The sequence below is a fragment of the Ursus maritimus genome, unplaced genomic scaffold (genome assembly GCF_017311325.1).
Source record: "Ursus maritimus isolate PB19 unplaced genomic scaffold, ASM1731132v1 scaffold_11, whole genome shotgun sequence".
In the NCBI taxonomy this organism is placed as follows: Eukaryota; Metazoa; Chordata; class Mammalia; order Carnivora; family Ursidae; genus Ursus; species Ursus maritimus.
In genome coordinates, this window is record NW_024423453.1 from 31,461,082 (window position 1) to 31,477,580 (window position 16,499).

At 43.0% G+C, this 16,499-nt stretch overlaps 1 protein-coding gene across 1 annotated transcript in view; it reads right to left on the reverse strand.

Moving 5' to 3' along the window:
* The window catches only part of RNF150 (ring finger protein 150), a 261,431-nt gene that overhangs the window by 215,940 nt on the left and 28,992 nt on the right, over positions 1–16,499 (reverse strand). The window lies entirely within an intron of this gene.

Below are 16,499 nucleotides of genomic sequence, written 5' to 3' on the forward strand. Positions count from 1 at the left end.
TGGCAGTTACTTTTTTTTTTTTTTTTTTTTTTTTAAGATTTCATGTATCTGTCAGAGAAAGAGCACGCACAAGCAGAGGGAGCAGCAGGCAGAGGAAGAGGGAGAAGCAGACTCCCCTCTGGGCAAGGAGCCCAATGTGGGACTTGATCCCAGGACCCTGAGATCATGACCTGAGCTGAAGGCAGACGCTTAACCGACTGAACCACCCAGGTGCCCCTAGGCAGTTACATCTTTTACGACAGTTGCTTCACAGATAGTTTTTATCAACAGGAAAAAGTAGCTGCCCCCAGATTAATTCTGAATTCTTTGGGCTGGTCACCCAGGACTTCCTCCAGCGGATCCCAGCAGTGGTGGGCAGTGCCCCTCCCCTGGGGAATGGGGCGGTTCAGAGATAGGAGGCTGGGCTCCAGAGCCCATTGGAGCAGGTCTGCAGATCAACTCTGCCCCTTACTCATTAATAACTGTGGGCAAAGGACTTAAACTTTCTGAGGCTCCATTTACTCTCTGATACCCTGGGATATCAAAAACCACTTCTCAGTGGATTATACGGACCAAACATGTTACCTAACATCCAAAGTGGCTGACACATAGTTATCTGTCCCACTGGCATATAGACTGCGCCCTGAAACTCATCGGAGCAACCCAGCCTCCTGGTTTCTGCTTTTCCTTCCATGACAGGAAAAGGGAGGATCAGAGGAAAGCATCAGGTTATCAGCATGATCATAATTTAAGACGACTAAAAGCCGACTTGAAAGAGAAGCTGGGCTTGAAAGAATGAACTGTTTGTATCGTTAATATTAGAATGTTAGCCCGACATCTTTTTTTTTTTTTTTAAGATTTTTTATTTATTTACTTGACAGAGAGAGACAGCCAGCGAGAGAGGGAACACAAGCAGGGGGAGTGGGAGAGGAAAAAGCAGGCTCCCAGTGGAGGAGCCTGATGTGGGGCTCGATCCCATAACGCCGGGATCACGCCCTGAGCCGAAGGCAGACGCTTAACGACTGAGCCACCCAGGCCCCCTAGAATGTTAGCCTGACATCTTAAACTATTACTCTTTCTTGCTTTATAATTACTGATAAAATTGAGAAATTTGCTTAGGAGAGGTTGCATAAAACAAATGAAAAAAATTAAGCAATTAAATGGGAAATTCAACTACATGTCTTTTTGTTCCATATTGGTTACCTGTGAATTTTGGCAGCTCTAAGGGGATCAAGACTTGCTATATCATCACCTCAGAAATATAAGGTGCAGAAACACCTTGCTTTTCTTTTACACACACACACACACACACACACACACAAACGCACGCACGCAGGCAGGCAGGCAGAGAGGAGGGGAAGGAGGAGGAAGAGAGGGAGAGGAAGAACGAGGGGGAGAAAAAGAGAATATGACGATTCACATCCTTACTAGTCTTTTATCACCAGGAAAACATGCTTACGTGTCCAGAATCAGTGTTTTCACCATCCAGGAAAAAAACTCTTCCAACAACATGTTCCATAATTGTCTGAGATAAAAGGGAGAAAGTCAGATCTCAGATCCTAGTATTTTACATTATGGCTACCAAAGTCTCTATCATGCAGTCAGTTGAATTCTCCTACAGCCTCTCAGTAGACTGTTCTCTAGAAAGGCAAGGTCTGGTGAGGTGTTATGCAGCCTGGAGGCACTCGCAAATGCAAAGGAAGAAAAATGAACTGCTAATTCTCTTGCTGCCTGGTTTGGATCCCAGAATCCTCCAAGATGAATAAATCTGAAGTACTAGGCGGGGGTGCGGGGGTAAGTGGTTAATGAGCTCTGCCATTAGGGGATTTGGTGAGCTCTATTTCTAGGAATACATAAAATTGGACAAGCGGTCCCAGCAGGATTAGAGCTACCATACCATCTAAAAGAGGCAAAACCCACAGACCCAGGGACTGTGGCTGTGAGAGTCTTTAATCATCTTTAAGGGCCTGGGTGCGTGCTGTTGAGAGGGCATCGAAGAGGAATCTTGGATTCTCAGCCAACTGGAGGCAGGGACGTGAGTAAGAAAGTGGGAAGAAACAGCTCTAAGAGGAAAAGAAAACTGGCTGACAACTTATGGTTTATGGCAAGAAAACAGAAGTGATCAGGGGGACCATCTAACTCTCTAATAACTCCCTGCATCTCTGACCTAATTTTACCAGCACCAGGCCTACTGCAGAGATGTTCCCCCCGAACGCATGATAGGGGCATCCTGTAATCATGGATAAAGGAGCAGACCATGGAGAGCGCCCCCTCCTATCAGCAGTAGATATACTCTCTTTTGCTTTTCCCTGATCTCGAATTACTGGCTACACACACTTGTGTATACACTCGAAGCTATGCATAGCATCAGATCATAGAGTTCTGTTCTCTGCCCTTAGTGTTTTTAAGCAGTAATCTATATTGCTTATAGGTACATGGATGCCACTGGAATCAAATTTATAGATGACAAAGAGCTAGGAGACAAAGACGCTGGTTATCCCCAGTTATTTTCCTATAATAGACACTGATCTTTTAGCTGAGCACATGGCCACTGTGAATAAAGTCAGCATATCCTAGCTTCCTTTGAAAGTTGATGCTAAGTGACAATGTTAACATGTGATTTCCAAGTGGTCCCAAAGGGCAGCCGGGGCAGTCCCAGAATGTGTGTTGGAGCTAGTAAAGCTACAATACTAAGAGAAAAGCTTAGTTCCTGAAGGATCACGAGGGTGCTAGAATAACCCTGGATAGTACAAATTCACACTTCGTTTCCATGAGGGGGGAAGCTTCTGCCTGGTTGAAGCCCACGTAATTTTTGATTTTCTGTTATTTGCAGCTATCTCTATTCTTTAAGACTAATAGCTAATCTCATAGATAACTCCATCAGGATATAAAAAGGCATCAAATTATAATAAGCAAAAAAAATGGGTTGATCTAATTCAATAACATTTAATGGGATAAGTGGAAAAAATTACTTCTACATTTATGGATGCAGGATAGCAATCGTATAAAGATAGCATAGGGAAGCATGTCTTAGCGGCATCCTTAGAAAGCAATTTAGAGGCTCATGACCTGGTACAAGACAATAGTGGATCCATATCAGCCCAAAGAGGCAGTATGTCCTTAAGGTACATGCATAAAAACCTAATACTTTGGTGCTGAGTTCATGCCCTCAGGTGACGACAGGGTCTGCAAGTGAAGGAAGTGCGGCAGGAAGACAAGTGAACTGGCAAACACAGGCCTGCTTTAGACAGAGCCACTGCTCAGCTCCCAGCGGTGGTTGCTTTTTAGAAGGACCTGGGGTTACCAGATTTCGAATTTTTCCCCAGAGAAGTTAGAAATGTGGATTGCTGACATCTCCATTTTCCAACACTGGTTATTAATTTACAATTTTTAAATAAAAGTACACATGCCCCCCAAGGTCATACCCTCCTGGGAGGTGTGCTGGCTGCTTGTTTTCTGGCAACATCTCGGATGACAGAGGTCAGTCCCACTCCACCCAACTGAGGGGAGTCTACCCCTGGAACCGTGTGTTTTCCTGGCCACTAACGTTAAGGAGAAACAGCGAGAAGAAATAGTGGCAAATCGGTGAGGGTATTAGAGGTCTGGCTTCTAGAATCAGAGAGACCAGGGTCAGAATCCCAGCTCCAGGCCTTCCCAGACACGTGGCCTGGGGCAACCTCCTTGGCCCCTGCAGGTCCAGCTTCCCTATCTGTAAAATGGGGGATAATCGCAAGACCCACCGCACATTAGGACTGACATGAGGATTAAAAGCACTAATGTGTTCAAAGAGCTAAAGCCACGTGTGATGCATTTTAAGCTAAACGGAAAGCGAGAAAACTTGAAAATAGGTTTTTTAGAGAACTGCAGAAACTTGCAATTTCCCCCTCAGATTAGAAAAAGATCAAATGGCAACATTATATTTGTCTTGAACTGTGTGGATATGTGGGGGTGGCTTAGCCAACCTTATTGATGAGGTCCCAGGACAGGAGTGGAAAGAAATGGAATGAATGGAAATGGAAAGGTATTTGGGATCTGGGAAAAGAAACAAAAGTAGAATTTGCTGTTTCCAAACACAATAGGGTAGGCTTCCTTTCCCTGGAGGAAATTAATTAAACCTAAATTCACCACTGGGTAGATAAAGCAGGGGGTAGTTCAAGTACTGAACTAGGGTGAGTGTAGGAATCAGATAAACGAGGTGACCTTCAGGACCTCCAAGTCTGACACTTCTGTGATGCTTTTGCACAGAAGCAAATACATTCAGTTCCTCAGGTGTCCTTTAAGACAGACCGCTAATTCACATGGAACTTGCTACCAGCACACAAAGGGACAAGGACAGGCCAGCAATTCAGATATGCCCAAAAGGAATCACCGCCAAACAGTCTGATTGTGTCAACACACAGATGTATACACACACTACAGTATTCACGGCCAAGACTCCCAAAGGCCATCTCAGTAGGGAGACGGACTTAAGTCAAGGCTAGCGTGATGGTAAAACCTCGCAGATCTTTTTTTTTTTTTTTTGGTTGGCATCAAAAAAAGGGAAACAAATGTGACCTCTTAAGGTAATTGGTCCTCATTATTTTTTTCTTCAGAGCCCTCGATATCAGGTACCTGAAATGTTTATTCTTAGCATTATTAAAAAGAATGCCATACACTTCTGGAGTACTCAATGATTTATGACTCTAGGCAAAGAGACATTATCTTATTCTTTTTCTTATAATACATCATAAGGCAGGTCAGGCAGAGATTATATTTCCATTTTTCAGACCAGAAAATTAGGCCCTGGATGGTATAAAGTAAGTGACAATGCAGGGTCCTCCAATTCCAAATTCTATCTTCTTCCCGCTGCGTCATATTGTATCTTTAAAAGGTCACATGGCATTTTTTTCCCTTTTGAGAAGAATGTAAGTACACATATTGTAGACAGGTAAGTAGAAAAAGGGCTGGTTTATCCCTTCCTGTACCACAGGGGAAAGAAACTCATTCTAGGACAAAACACCTCAACATACGGGATAACAGATTTAAAATATCTCTTATAAAAGAAATGAGTTGGAGAAAAAGGCCAGAAATAAAAAGGCATGATTCCACACAGGTAAACCAACACTAAAGGTCCACTGTGCTGCAGGCCATCTACTGCTCCTGGGGGTCTGGAGCTGGACTTTATAAACCACTCCTGTGGGACAAAGACGACAAATCCCGGGGCTCAGTAGCATGAGAGAATGAAAAGGAAGACTCAAGTAAAGCTAGAATCCCTGAAGGGCAGCCCTGAAATGGATGAACTAGAAACAAACAACCTTCCCCATAGGATGGTCTTCTGTTTGGGCCTTGGATGCCAGTGTGATAAAGAAAAAATACTTCCCAAGACGCCTGGGTAGCTCAGTCGGTTAAGCATCTGACTCTTGATTTTGGTTCAGGTCATGAGCTCAGGGTCCTGAGACTGAGCTCCTTGTCGGGCTCTGCACTAAGTGTGGAGTCTGCTTCTCTCCCCCTCCCTCTTCCTCTGCACCCCCACCATGAGTGTGCGCTCTCTAAAAATAAATGAATAAAATATTAAAATATATTTCCCTTGGATAATTCTCCCCTCTAAACACACTCTACACAGGCAGGACCTGAATTCACTCTCCTGAGTGACCTGTAACACCACCTCACCCTCCAAATTGTTTTAAAGTGGCCTTGGGTTAGTGCATTGAGGCTCTCAGCGGAAGCAAATCCACAGTCTCTCAGAACAACTCTATAAACACATGCCTCGGAAAAATGCTCATGGACAAAGCTCCAAGGAACTTAAATTTGTAATCAAATTCAATATACAAATGAAAATATAAGCCCCGATGAGTGCAACAGAAAAAGTACAGAAGCAGGCATGCAAAGCCTGCAGGTGTTAACAGAGCATAAATGTTTATTATTTTTAAGGGAACAGAAGAGATTGAAAATATGAAAGGTCAAGAGACTATAAAAACTGAGCAGATTTGAATGAGAACAGAAAGCATACTTGCCGAAATGAAAAGTATAACGGCAAGTCCACGCTCAGGTTCGGCAGATGATTACAGACACAGAGGGACAGACAGACCATCAGTGAGCTAGGAGACGAGGCTGAAAGACCACAGAGAATGCAGAGAAGAGAAAATGTAAAAGGAGGTTCAGAGACATGCAAGATAAAACAAAAACATTCAACATGCATTTATTCGGAGTGTCAGAAACACGTAGATGTGTAGAGAGGCAGTGTTTTAGGATAACTCAGGCTTTCCTAGATAATGAGAGTCGTGCCCATACATTTCACAGTGAAACTGAAGAACACCCAACACACAGCGAAGATACTGAGAGCAGCCAGAGAGGAAAGATAGGACATTATAAAATAGTGCCTGGTAACTATTAGCCAATTCCCCAATAGCAACACTAGAAGACAAAAGGCGATGGAATATTATCTTTAAAATGCTGGGAGAAAGTCCCTGTTAAGACAGAATAGGACCAGAGGTTGGCAAACTGCTGTAAAGGGCCAAAGAGTCAATATTCTAAGTTTTGCAGCCCCGTGTCTTTGTCCCATATTCTTCTTTTTAATCGACACTGTAAAAATGCAAAAGCCACGCTTGGCATGCGGCTGAACAAAGGCAGGCCTCCCACCAGGTTTGGCTCATGAGGCTGCAGTTTGCCAGCCCCTGGAAGAGACAACAAAATTATCTGTGGAAAGGAAACAAAGACATTACCCACAGGCTCTCAGTAAAAAATTTGAAAAGGGTACTTTAGGAAGATGCAAAATGACTCCAAAATGTTGGAGACGCAAGAAGAAATGAGTCAAACATTGGTAAACACCCGTGAAAATCCAGGTAAACACTGGATAGGTTTTTCACTATATACATAACATACTGTAAAAGTCTATGAACTAAAACACTAGAAAATGGGCTTCTGCGTAAGACTTGGAAAGCTGGAAAGGGTGCTACTCCCTCTTAACAGTGAGGAAAAGAACAACAGAAGAAACCGCAGAACTTTAACTTTTCTTGACCGTATCGGAGAGCTGGGCACCCGGGGGAGAATGGGTTCCAATGAGGGGCAGCCCCCAACCCCCATCAGGAGAGCAGGTGGTTGGGCACGGGTTCACCTGGCAGGGGCACCCACCATGGGAGGCGAAGATGACCTCAGCTATCATTTTAAGGAATTGTTGGAGGCCAAGTGTGGGCTGACATGTCGGTCTGGAAAAGCTAGGGACTCCAAACTCAAAGGGGTTTGCAGTCAGTAGTAAGTTCTTGTCCATAAGCCTCCTCCAGTGAGTTCTCTCCAGGAAGGAGGCCAAGAAGCCCCTCCTCGGAGCAGGCACGGAGGAAGGGATCAGGTGCTTCTCCCTAAAAAGCACAGAATCCACTCCTCACGCAGACCCTTCTCTCATATGGAACAAAAGCCTTAAGAAAAAGAAAGACAGAAACCACCCAAATGTCCATCAACAAAAGAATTGATAAAATGGATAAAGTGTAGCATACTCATGCAATGCAATATCCTACATACTTTAAAATGGATGATTCTCTAAAACATAATTCTAAGGGGAAAATCTGATTCAAAAGGATTCCATTTATATACAATTAACTTGACAGTCATGTAAGATTTGTATATAAATTTTGTGTTGATATACACATGCACACATTTTTATACAGTGTCTAAGACAAGTAAAACAAAAATCTGTATTTTTAGGGCTACATGTGTAAGAATTAAAGCAAAGGAATGATTTAAGAACTTCAGGTTAGTGGCTGCCTCTGGTCAGGAGAGAGGCATGCAATCCTGGAGGGGCGCCCAGGGTCTTCTCAAGTGCAGATTATGAAGAATCTAGTTAGTAGACTGAGTGCTGGGATTTGCTTTATTTGTAGTCATCATTCTTTAACTTTACGTATAAGTTACATACATTCTTATGCATGCATGATCTATTTTTTAATCAAAAGTTCTGTGCAGATATGCATGTAACAGTTAACAGTAGTTGCCTGTGATGGGGGGAGGAGAGAGTTAACACAGCCACGTTTACTTCTTGCTCAAATGTGCGTTTCTGGATTTGTTTCTGGTGTTTTGGTAACACAAGGAGTAGCGTGTCTTCATACTTTACTGTTTTCAAGGAAAAAAAACAAGATAATTTTTGGCTTCTGAAACAATGAATACTACTCATTTTAGGAAGGTTCTTTTCTGCTACACAGTAAAAATACCTCGAAGGAGGAACATGAGGGTTGTACAGCTTTCATTTTTCTAAGCTGCAAAAAGCCATGTAATTAGTTTAAAAACAAAGATACCCTATTTAATGATACTTTAAAGTCTTTGTTGCCGTATTTGTTTGCTTCAGGAAAAGTGGCATTTAGGTTTACTGGGATCGAATAATCCTTTTATTTTTATTCCAGACAAGGTAGCGTGGTGATTTACAAGACTGCTTACTCCTTTACACAGACAAGAGATCTTGAAGTCCTGATTAGCCGAGTGGAGAAAGCACTCTGAACGCTTGGCTGAAATACCAAGAACCTTTAAGAATCATCAGTGTTATATTTCTTTTATCCCTAAGTGACTTCAAAATTCCTTTGTTTGATGAACAATAACCAGAATGAGAAGAACTTTATGTGGGGGCTTAAAGCATTCAAATGCTCTTCCTGGGTCTAGAAATCTTTTGGGCTTCATTTAAATGCAGCCATGTCCTCAGCAACTGGAAAATGTGATGCAATTAGACTCTCTTCGTGTGGCTTTATCAGAGAACAGCAGCCCGAATATAAAAGCATCGTCTGCCAAAGCAGACCCTAATCTGTAGAACTGTGTTGCTTGGGACTCTTACTTCTCCCCAAATAGAACAAGGGCTGGTTGTGCACAGTTCCGTAGTGCCAGAGCCTAGTTCAGTGCCAGAAACACTCCACGTACTGATAATGGGTTGTCGGGTGCATTTGCTTTTGCTTTACAGCTCAGAAAATTAATTTTAGTCGTCCAACCATACAGTTCACAAACCTTTCTTCTGTGCCAACTCTGAGCCAACCTAATAGTAGATATTGAAATTACAAATATGATTGATACACTTTTATGCCTTTAGGGGGTTAAGTCTACAGCATAGTTTGGAATTACATATACCAGCAACAATGTGAGTTAAAGTCCCAAACACCATGTTGAGTGAAAGATGCTAGACAGAAAGGGGTACATTCTGTATGAGTCTGTTTATATAAAGTTCAAAAACAGGCAAAACGAATGTATGGAGTTTGAAGTGGTTACCCTTGAGAAGATTAGTGCCTGGAGAGAAGAGGGCATGAGGGGCATGAGGCTAGGGTTTTGTTTCTTTTTTTTTTTTTTTTTAAGATTTATTTATTTATTTATTCGACAGAGATAGAGACAGCCAGCGAGAGAGGGAACACAAGCAGGGGGAGTGGGAGAGGAAGAAGCAGGCTCATAGCGGAGGAGCCTGATGTGAGGCTCGATCCCATAACGCCGGGATCACGCCCTGAGCCGAAGGCAGACGCTTAACCGCTGTGCCACCCAGGCGCCCCAGAAGAACACTTTTTAAAAGTGTATGACTTGAAGCAGGTTTCTCTTTACTATTCATGCAGTTCAACACATTCTCAACGCTTTCCTAATCTTGTTCTAACTCAAATGCCACTTCCTGCAGAAACTCTCCACTGAACTCGAACAAGTTTTTCCCTCCTTGGAGCTGCCATACAGTTTTTGTTTATGCATCTCCTTCACTTTCCTTAACTCTAGGCATTGTGTTAAAATGTGAAATAATCTTCAACTCACACCACCTATCACAGTGCTCCAGATATATTAGGTATTCAAAATCCTTAAGCAAATAAACATTTAACATTCTATTCCTTGACCTGCTCCACATGGCCCTTTCCTGTGTTTCGAGGTGCTCTTTGATCTGTCCTTTTATTCAGCGTAACATATACTGCATCAGCTGTGGGAACCCACCCTAAATGTGAGGTCAATCAACCTGAAACACTTTCTACTGATGGCTTGGACACATTCAAAAGAAAATAGCATTGTTCTTTCATTCTAATGATTAACAGAATATAAAAAATTCAGAAACAAAGGAAAAAAATTTCAAAACAAAGTAAAAGTTACCAGTAATTTAACATATACTTTGTCTTAGAACTTGATTTTCACTCCAATAACACCATACACATCTTTTCATGTCCGCAAATGCAGTTCTCACTGAAGTGCATCACCTTCTGGAATGGCGGCTGGGCATCATGGCGGCATGCTGAGAGAACTGATCTTACTTGGCTTAACCAACTCCCCGTCTATGAACATCTGGGCTACAACAAAATTTTTACTTTTTAAACAATGAACGTCTTTATACAAACTGTCCATTCACAGGAACGATGTAAGAGTAAATTCCTAGTGGTTTATTTTCCAGGTTAAAACTATACACACCACAAAGGATTGTTTAGGGTGCCCATTGTCAAACGGGAAGCCTGCAACAGTGTGTGTTTCTACAATAGCAAATTCCACATTTCACAGATCCACGGTTTTCGCCTTGTGACATGTTTGAAATCAGAATGCTCCTTATAGTTTCCGGCCTGTCACCACCACTGCTGTCAGTCAGGTGGCTGTCGGGACGAGGCTAACACTGCCCAAGTCACACTGCAATGCCTCAGCCGGAAAACTACTTAGAGGCCATTTCAGGAAGAGCTAGCAGTTGGACTATCATCTGAAAACACTCTGAAACCTTCTTTAAGAAAGTGGAGGCGCTGAATCTTACAGACTGAGTGTTGGTGGCTTGGAAAGAAAAAATCCAAGCAGAGCCTTCTTTTATGAAATGCCACATGCTCAAAGCTCTTGATGGCACAGATAACACAGGGTGAAAGACATGGATGTTGATGCTCTAAGCTGAAGAGAGATTCAGAAGTGTTGCACTCACTGTGAACAAATTCTAGAAAATAACCAGCTAAAGCATTTTGTTTGTATTTTCTCCTTAAGTATGCAAAGGAGTGACTTATGGTTCAAATCTATATCTAAGTAAAAGCATATTTCAAAATAATTATTTTTTAAAAGATTTATTGGAGAGAGAAAGCAAGAGAGCATGAGCAGAGGGGGGAGGGGCAGAGGGAAAGGGAGAAGCCGATTCCTCACTGAGCAGGGAGCCCTATGTGGGCCTCCATCCCAGGACCCTGGAATCGTGATCTGAGCCGAAGGCAGATGCTTAACTGACTGAGCCACCCAGGTGCCCCTATCTTACGATAATTATAAAACAAAATTCTAAATAAGATAACATTGTACAATAGCTTACGTGATGACATTTTAGAAAATTCTTATAATACATGAAATAATGTCGGGCTTTAACGCTGCCAACTTAAATTCCATGAAAGGGAATTCAGTATCCTGAGTTCTATCGAGTACTAGGTTTTGTGCTTTTTCTTTATCTTTGCCAATTTTATATTAAAATGACCCATGTTTTAATGGGTATCCTTTTTATTTTTAAAGATTTTATTTATTTTAGAGAGAGAGAGAGCACAAGTGGGGGGAGAGATGGAGAGGGAGAGAGAGAATCCCAACCAGATTGCATGCTGAGCAAGGAGCCCGATCCAGGGATCGATCTCACGACCCTGAGATCATGACCTGAGGTGAAATCGAGAGTTGGACACTTAACCAACTGAGCCACCCAAGGCTCCCCAAGGTGTCTATTTTCAATAACTAATGAGGATGGGCCTTTCCCCCGCATTTTGACCATTTATAGTCCCTTTGTAAACTGCCTGTTTTTTGTTTTTGCACATTTTTCTATTGAGAGGTTTATTATTTCCAATTATTTTTTAGAGAGAAAGTGCATGTGTGTGTGCACAGGCAGAGGGAGGGGCAGAGAGAGGGTGTGTTGGGGAGGGAGAGAGAGAGAGAGAGAATCCTTAAGCAGACTCCCTGCTGAGCACAGAGCCTGCCACAGGGATCTCAGGGCCCTGAGATCATGACCTGAGCCAAAATCAAGAGTCGGTCACTTAATGGAATGAGCCACCCAGGCGCCCCTCTGATTACTTTGTTGTGGCAGTTCTTTATAAATTAAGAATATTAAACCTTTGATCTATGCCATACAAACATTTTTCTCAGCTTATCTATCACTTTCATTTCCTTAATTTTTTTTTCAATTCAGAGACACATTCAACTAGTGAGAGAAGCCAGCCAATTTCAGATTTAATCAAATTTTATCAATCTTCTTCAGACACCTCCCTCATGAAAATTTCCCACAGACAGGGGAAAATCATATGCATATAAATGTCACATGGCTAGAAATAACTCCAGTTACCATGAGCACACACTAAAAATTATAAGACACCAGAGACCTGCGTCCAGTTCCCATCTTTGGTCACATTTTCCCCTCAAAGAATGACATAAGAGGTCTTTGCAGACCAGCATTCATTTTGGGTTTTCGTTTTGGGTGACTTCACAGCCGCTCAGTGATAATGTGATCACCTGTTCAAAGGCAGTTTGATGAGAAATAGCTTCTGACAGCCACTCCTTAGAGCCCTCCAGCTTTCTGCGTCCGGCCTTGTCAGCACACAGGCCTCCTGATGCCACAGCAGGCCAGACATCCCCAGTACAGCACGCAAACACAGCCGGCCTCCGCCATGTCCAAGCACAGCCTGACTGCGGGCACGGTGGGTGCCGCCCTGGACCCAGGGTCAGGAGTCATGGGTCCGAACTTTGGCTTTGCCTCTAACCAGAGATGTGACCTTGGAGAAATAATTCTACCTTGCTGGGGCTCGGTTTGCTCGTCTTTAGGATAGGAGCAGGAGGAATATGGGATCTCCAGGGTCTTTCCAACGCCCACCCCTGGCCTGTGGTACATACCTAATCAGCTCTCCTCACTTGCTGCCCCAATCATAAAATAATAATAATAATAATAATGTATTCAAAGTGTCTCTTTCTCCACAGGTGCTCTTCTTCAATGTTTTGCTATCTTGCCTCTCTTGCATTCAGAGAGAGCAGTTTGAGCTGTTTCCCTTCCTCATTTCGTAAGGACTGGGTTGACTTGAAAGTCAAGGTTAGAAACCACAAGGAGTTTTATTAGACTTCTGACCCACTCACCTCCACCAGCACAGACTGGCTTTAAAAGCACATTGAATTCATTTTCCAGGTGTTTTTACCAATCACAGAGACAGGGTTCTTTCAGCACTTCCTTAAAAAATCTGTTCTGTAATTACCTAACTCTACCAGGAGTTTTGTTTCTGAAATGCAGTCTTTGGGGGATTCTTCTCCTTCTTACTGTCCCCATATCTCAATACTTTTTGCCCCTCATATAGTGAAAACTAACCCTAAGATTTTCTTATTTATAGCGTTCAGAGAATTTTGAATGACAATCACAATGCTGGTATAAAAGGGCAGAATTACTCTAAACACAGGAAACCTCTTTGACTGGGGCCGGAGATGAAACAGCTCAAGCAGAGAGCATCCACGACTTCCAAAGCTTCAGGGAGGAGGCTGAAACTGGCCCACAACAACCTGGGAGAGAAATGGACGGTTCTGGAGTTGGCAGCTGTTGAAGAAAGGAGAGCGAGGAGGGAGGAACCAGGAAAGGAGAAACTTCTGTTGAGTTGTCATCAAAATCTTGCACACCTACCATGGGAACCCTACCCCATCCTTGCGTCTTACACCCAAGAGAAGTCTAATGAGAAACCACATGAGCACGCAGAAGGGCTAGGAAGGACATTTTGACGTCTGAGGTAATATCTATTTCAGGGGAACGGATGGAAAAATCAGGGACCAGAGATGCCAGTTTGAACACAGGGTTACACCAGGAAGCGACTTGACATGACGACAAAGAACAGGATGTGTCAGTTATCCACAAAGTTAAAAACAACAACTTTCAAGATCTAAAATGCAATATTGAACTATACTGTATGTGATGTGATCCCTCAGATTTTCAGCAAAATCTGGTGCACTAAAACATGGAGATTTTGTGTGCATGTGTTCTATGTTTCAGTGGGGGTCTTTGTCTTAGAGGGGTGTGGAGAGAGAGAGAGACAGAGAGACTGAAAGCTGAGGAGGTTTGGATCAATGTGATGTGAGACAGACATGAGCAAAAATCTCATGATAACCATGAAAACATAAGCTCCCTGGAAAGCTCAAAAAATCTCAGGGAAGAATTTCAACTTTTATAGGACATAGAATGAAGATTCATATCAATACTAAGTAGACCTCAAGGAACAGAGGGTCCCCAACTGATATCTGGATTTTACTTCTTTACCCAAATACCATTTACATAACTTTATAGTATGCTAATTATGTTCCAGTCTTTATATATTTACATACGTCTTCAAGTTCTTTCAAAATCTTTCCTAAGGAAGGCAGTTATCTCCAGAAAGAAATATATAATTCTCTCTTGCAAGAACAGGGTGAGAGGTTTTCATCTCTACTTGGAGAGAATTCTGGAACAGATTCTAGAATCTTTTCACTAATGGAAAGGAGTGATATCTTTTCTTCCATCAAGTCCAAAGTGATAAACCCAAATACCACATACGTACTACATGGCATCAGGGATGTTCGGACCCTCATATCGCAAACTGACGGGGTACAATGCAAAGGCCACACAGGGACAGGATTTCACCGCACCTTTTCCCTTTCTGACATTTACCAGCCTCACCGATAGCCGATCTGGGAGTCATCTGATGGAGGGTACCGCACGAGGATGCACACTGGGGAAACAGATCTGGGGTAAGCTTTCAAGCGTATCTACAAAACGTCTTTTCGTTAAGCCATTTCTCTGTCGACACTATATCAATCCTGTTAAAGATCTATGAGGGATTTTACAGCTTAGTTCACCCTTCTAAAAACAATTACAGTGGCCAAAAGACACAGAATGTAAGAAACAAGAAGGAAGAGCAAAAAGCCAGACATCCGATAGCTGTTCCCTGATCCTTTCCTTCCTCCTAAAGCTCAGGAACGCCTTTCAGCATGAATACCTGGCCATTTAGCACCTCTTACCTGCCCTGACAACAGCAGAGAGCTGTGGGAGGTTGACAGTCTCCGTATCAAAAGAGAAGTAGATCACATCACATTTCCCCGCAGGGGGGAAATCCTACGTGAGCGGTGGTGGTCACAAACAGGAATCACCCTCTCCAGAAGCCACTCCGTGGTGGTCCTGCTTTCCCGGCTGGGCTGACCGCAGGCCAGCCTGCCATGGCTTAGACATCAGCTGCTAATCCAGGAGGAAGGGCCCTTTAACTTCCCCATTTGTAAAGCCACGGTTGAGAAAATGTATCTTACACCACAGAATGAACTGTACACCATTCACCACGCAGTTGTCTTACAAAATAACTGAATAATCGAAGTAAAAATAACTAGAGAGGTAGGGTGGGGTTCTGGCATCACTGCAGTCCCTTCTCACTCGCTACGACTAAAGGGCAGCCTGGAGAGACCAGAGGGGCCGTGGCTCCCGGTCCACAGGCTTTTCTCCAGAGTCTTGGTCAAATACTCATTCGCTGCCATGCTCAGCCACTTTCAAAATGAAGATCCTAACTGTGTACTCCATCCCCTGTCCTCTGCGATCTGGAGGTTAAAGTACAGAGCCTTTCTCCCGCACTGTGCAGCCACCACCAACCGCACTCCATTGCTAGAGATTCCGGACCCCACTCGCTAGTTCACAAGAGCTAAATTCGCTGGAGACCCTTCTCCAACATGAGCACACAGCCCTCTGCCTCTGATAAAAGCTATAAACACCTCTGCACAATCGAGGGAGAGTGTTAAGAGATCTTCCTGGCTTTTGTTCAGGAAAGACTAGACTCTGAGCTGTGATGGCTCTTCTTTACCCAGAAGCCCTTCTGTGCAAGCTTCTATTAGTAAACATCCTGGTGGGAGCAGGTACCAGCCTGCTCCCAAACTACTCAGCACAGCGGAGAACACACAGGGTCATAATACTTGGCACTGAAAGCGTTCTTAGAGAGTGGAGAAAAAAAATATGATGAATCACTGAGATATTATCTAAGACCTTAGCTGTTAAACCCTCTGTGACCTCTCGCACACATACATGGGTATGTAATAAAAAGTTCTGCAGAACAATAGCAACCCATACACATGCAGTGAATTATCATTATTTTTCACTTGTTTCATCTGAGCGTTGTATAACTTTCTAAATTTATTGTTTGAATTGCAGTTAGAAAAAAATTAGTATAAAAGGTTAATGAGACACGTGGAAATATAATTAAATTGACCTATTTATAGAAAAATCTCAGAAACAGTAGTGTGGAAGTTTTAGATGTCAAGTTCTGTTCCCTTAGGTATCAGGATGATTTCATTTACACAGAATTCCAAACCAAAAGGCCTGGGGACATCCATTTAGCTTTTATTACATGACAAGGCAGTAGGACTGCAGGGGGAAGTAGGTAGTGTTTTACTCCACATCTGAATAAACCCATAATAATTTAACGAGTTTACACTCCAAAATGAAATAATGGAGACTGTGCTCTGATCAGGAATGGTGAAGAGAAGCAAATGGTGAAGAGGTATGCAGGCAAAGGAGGAAAGGTCAAGTTTTCTTGGCTTAAGCACATCACCTAATTGGTTCAACCCTGAACCTGGTAGTGTTCTGGAGTGTT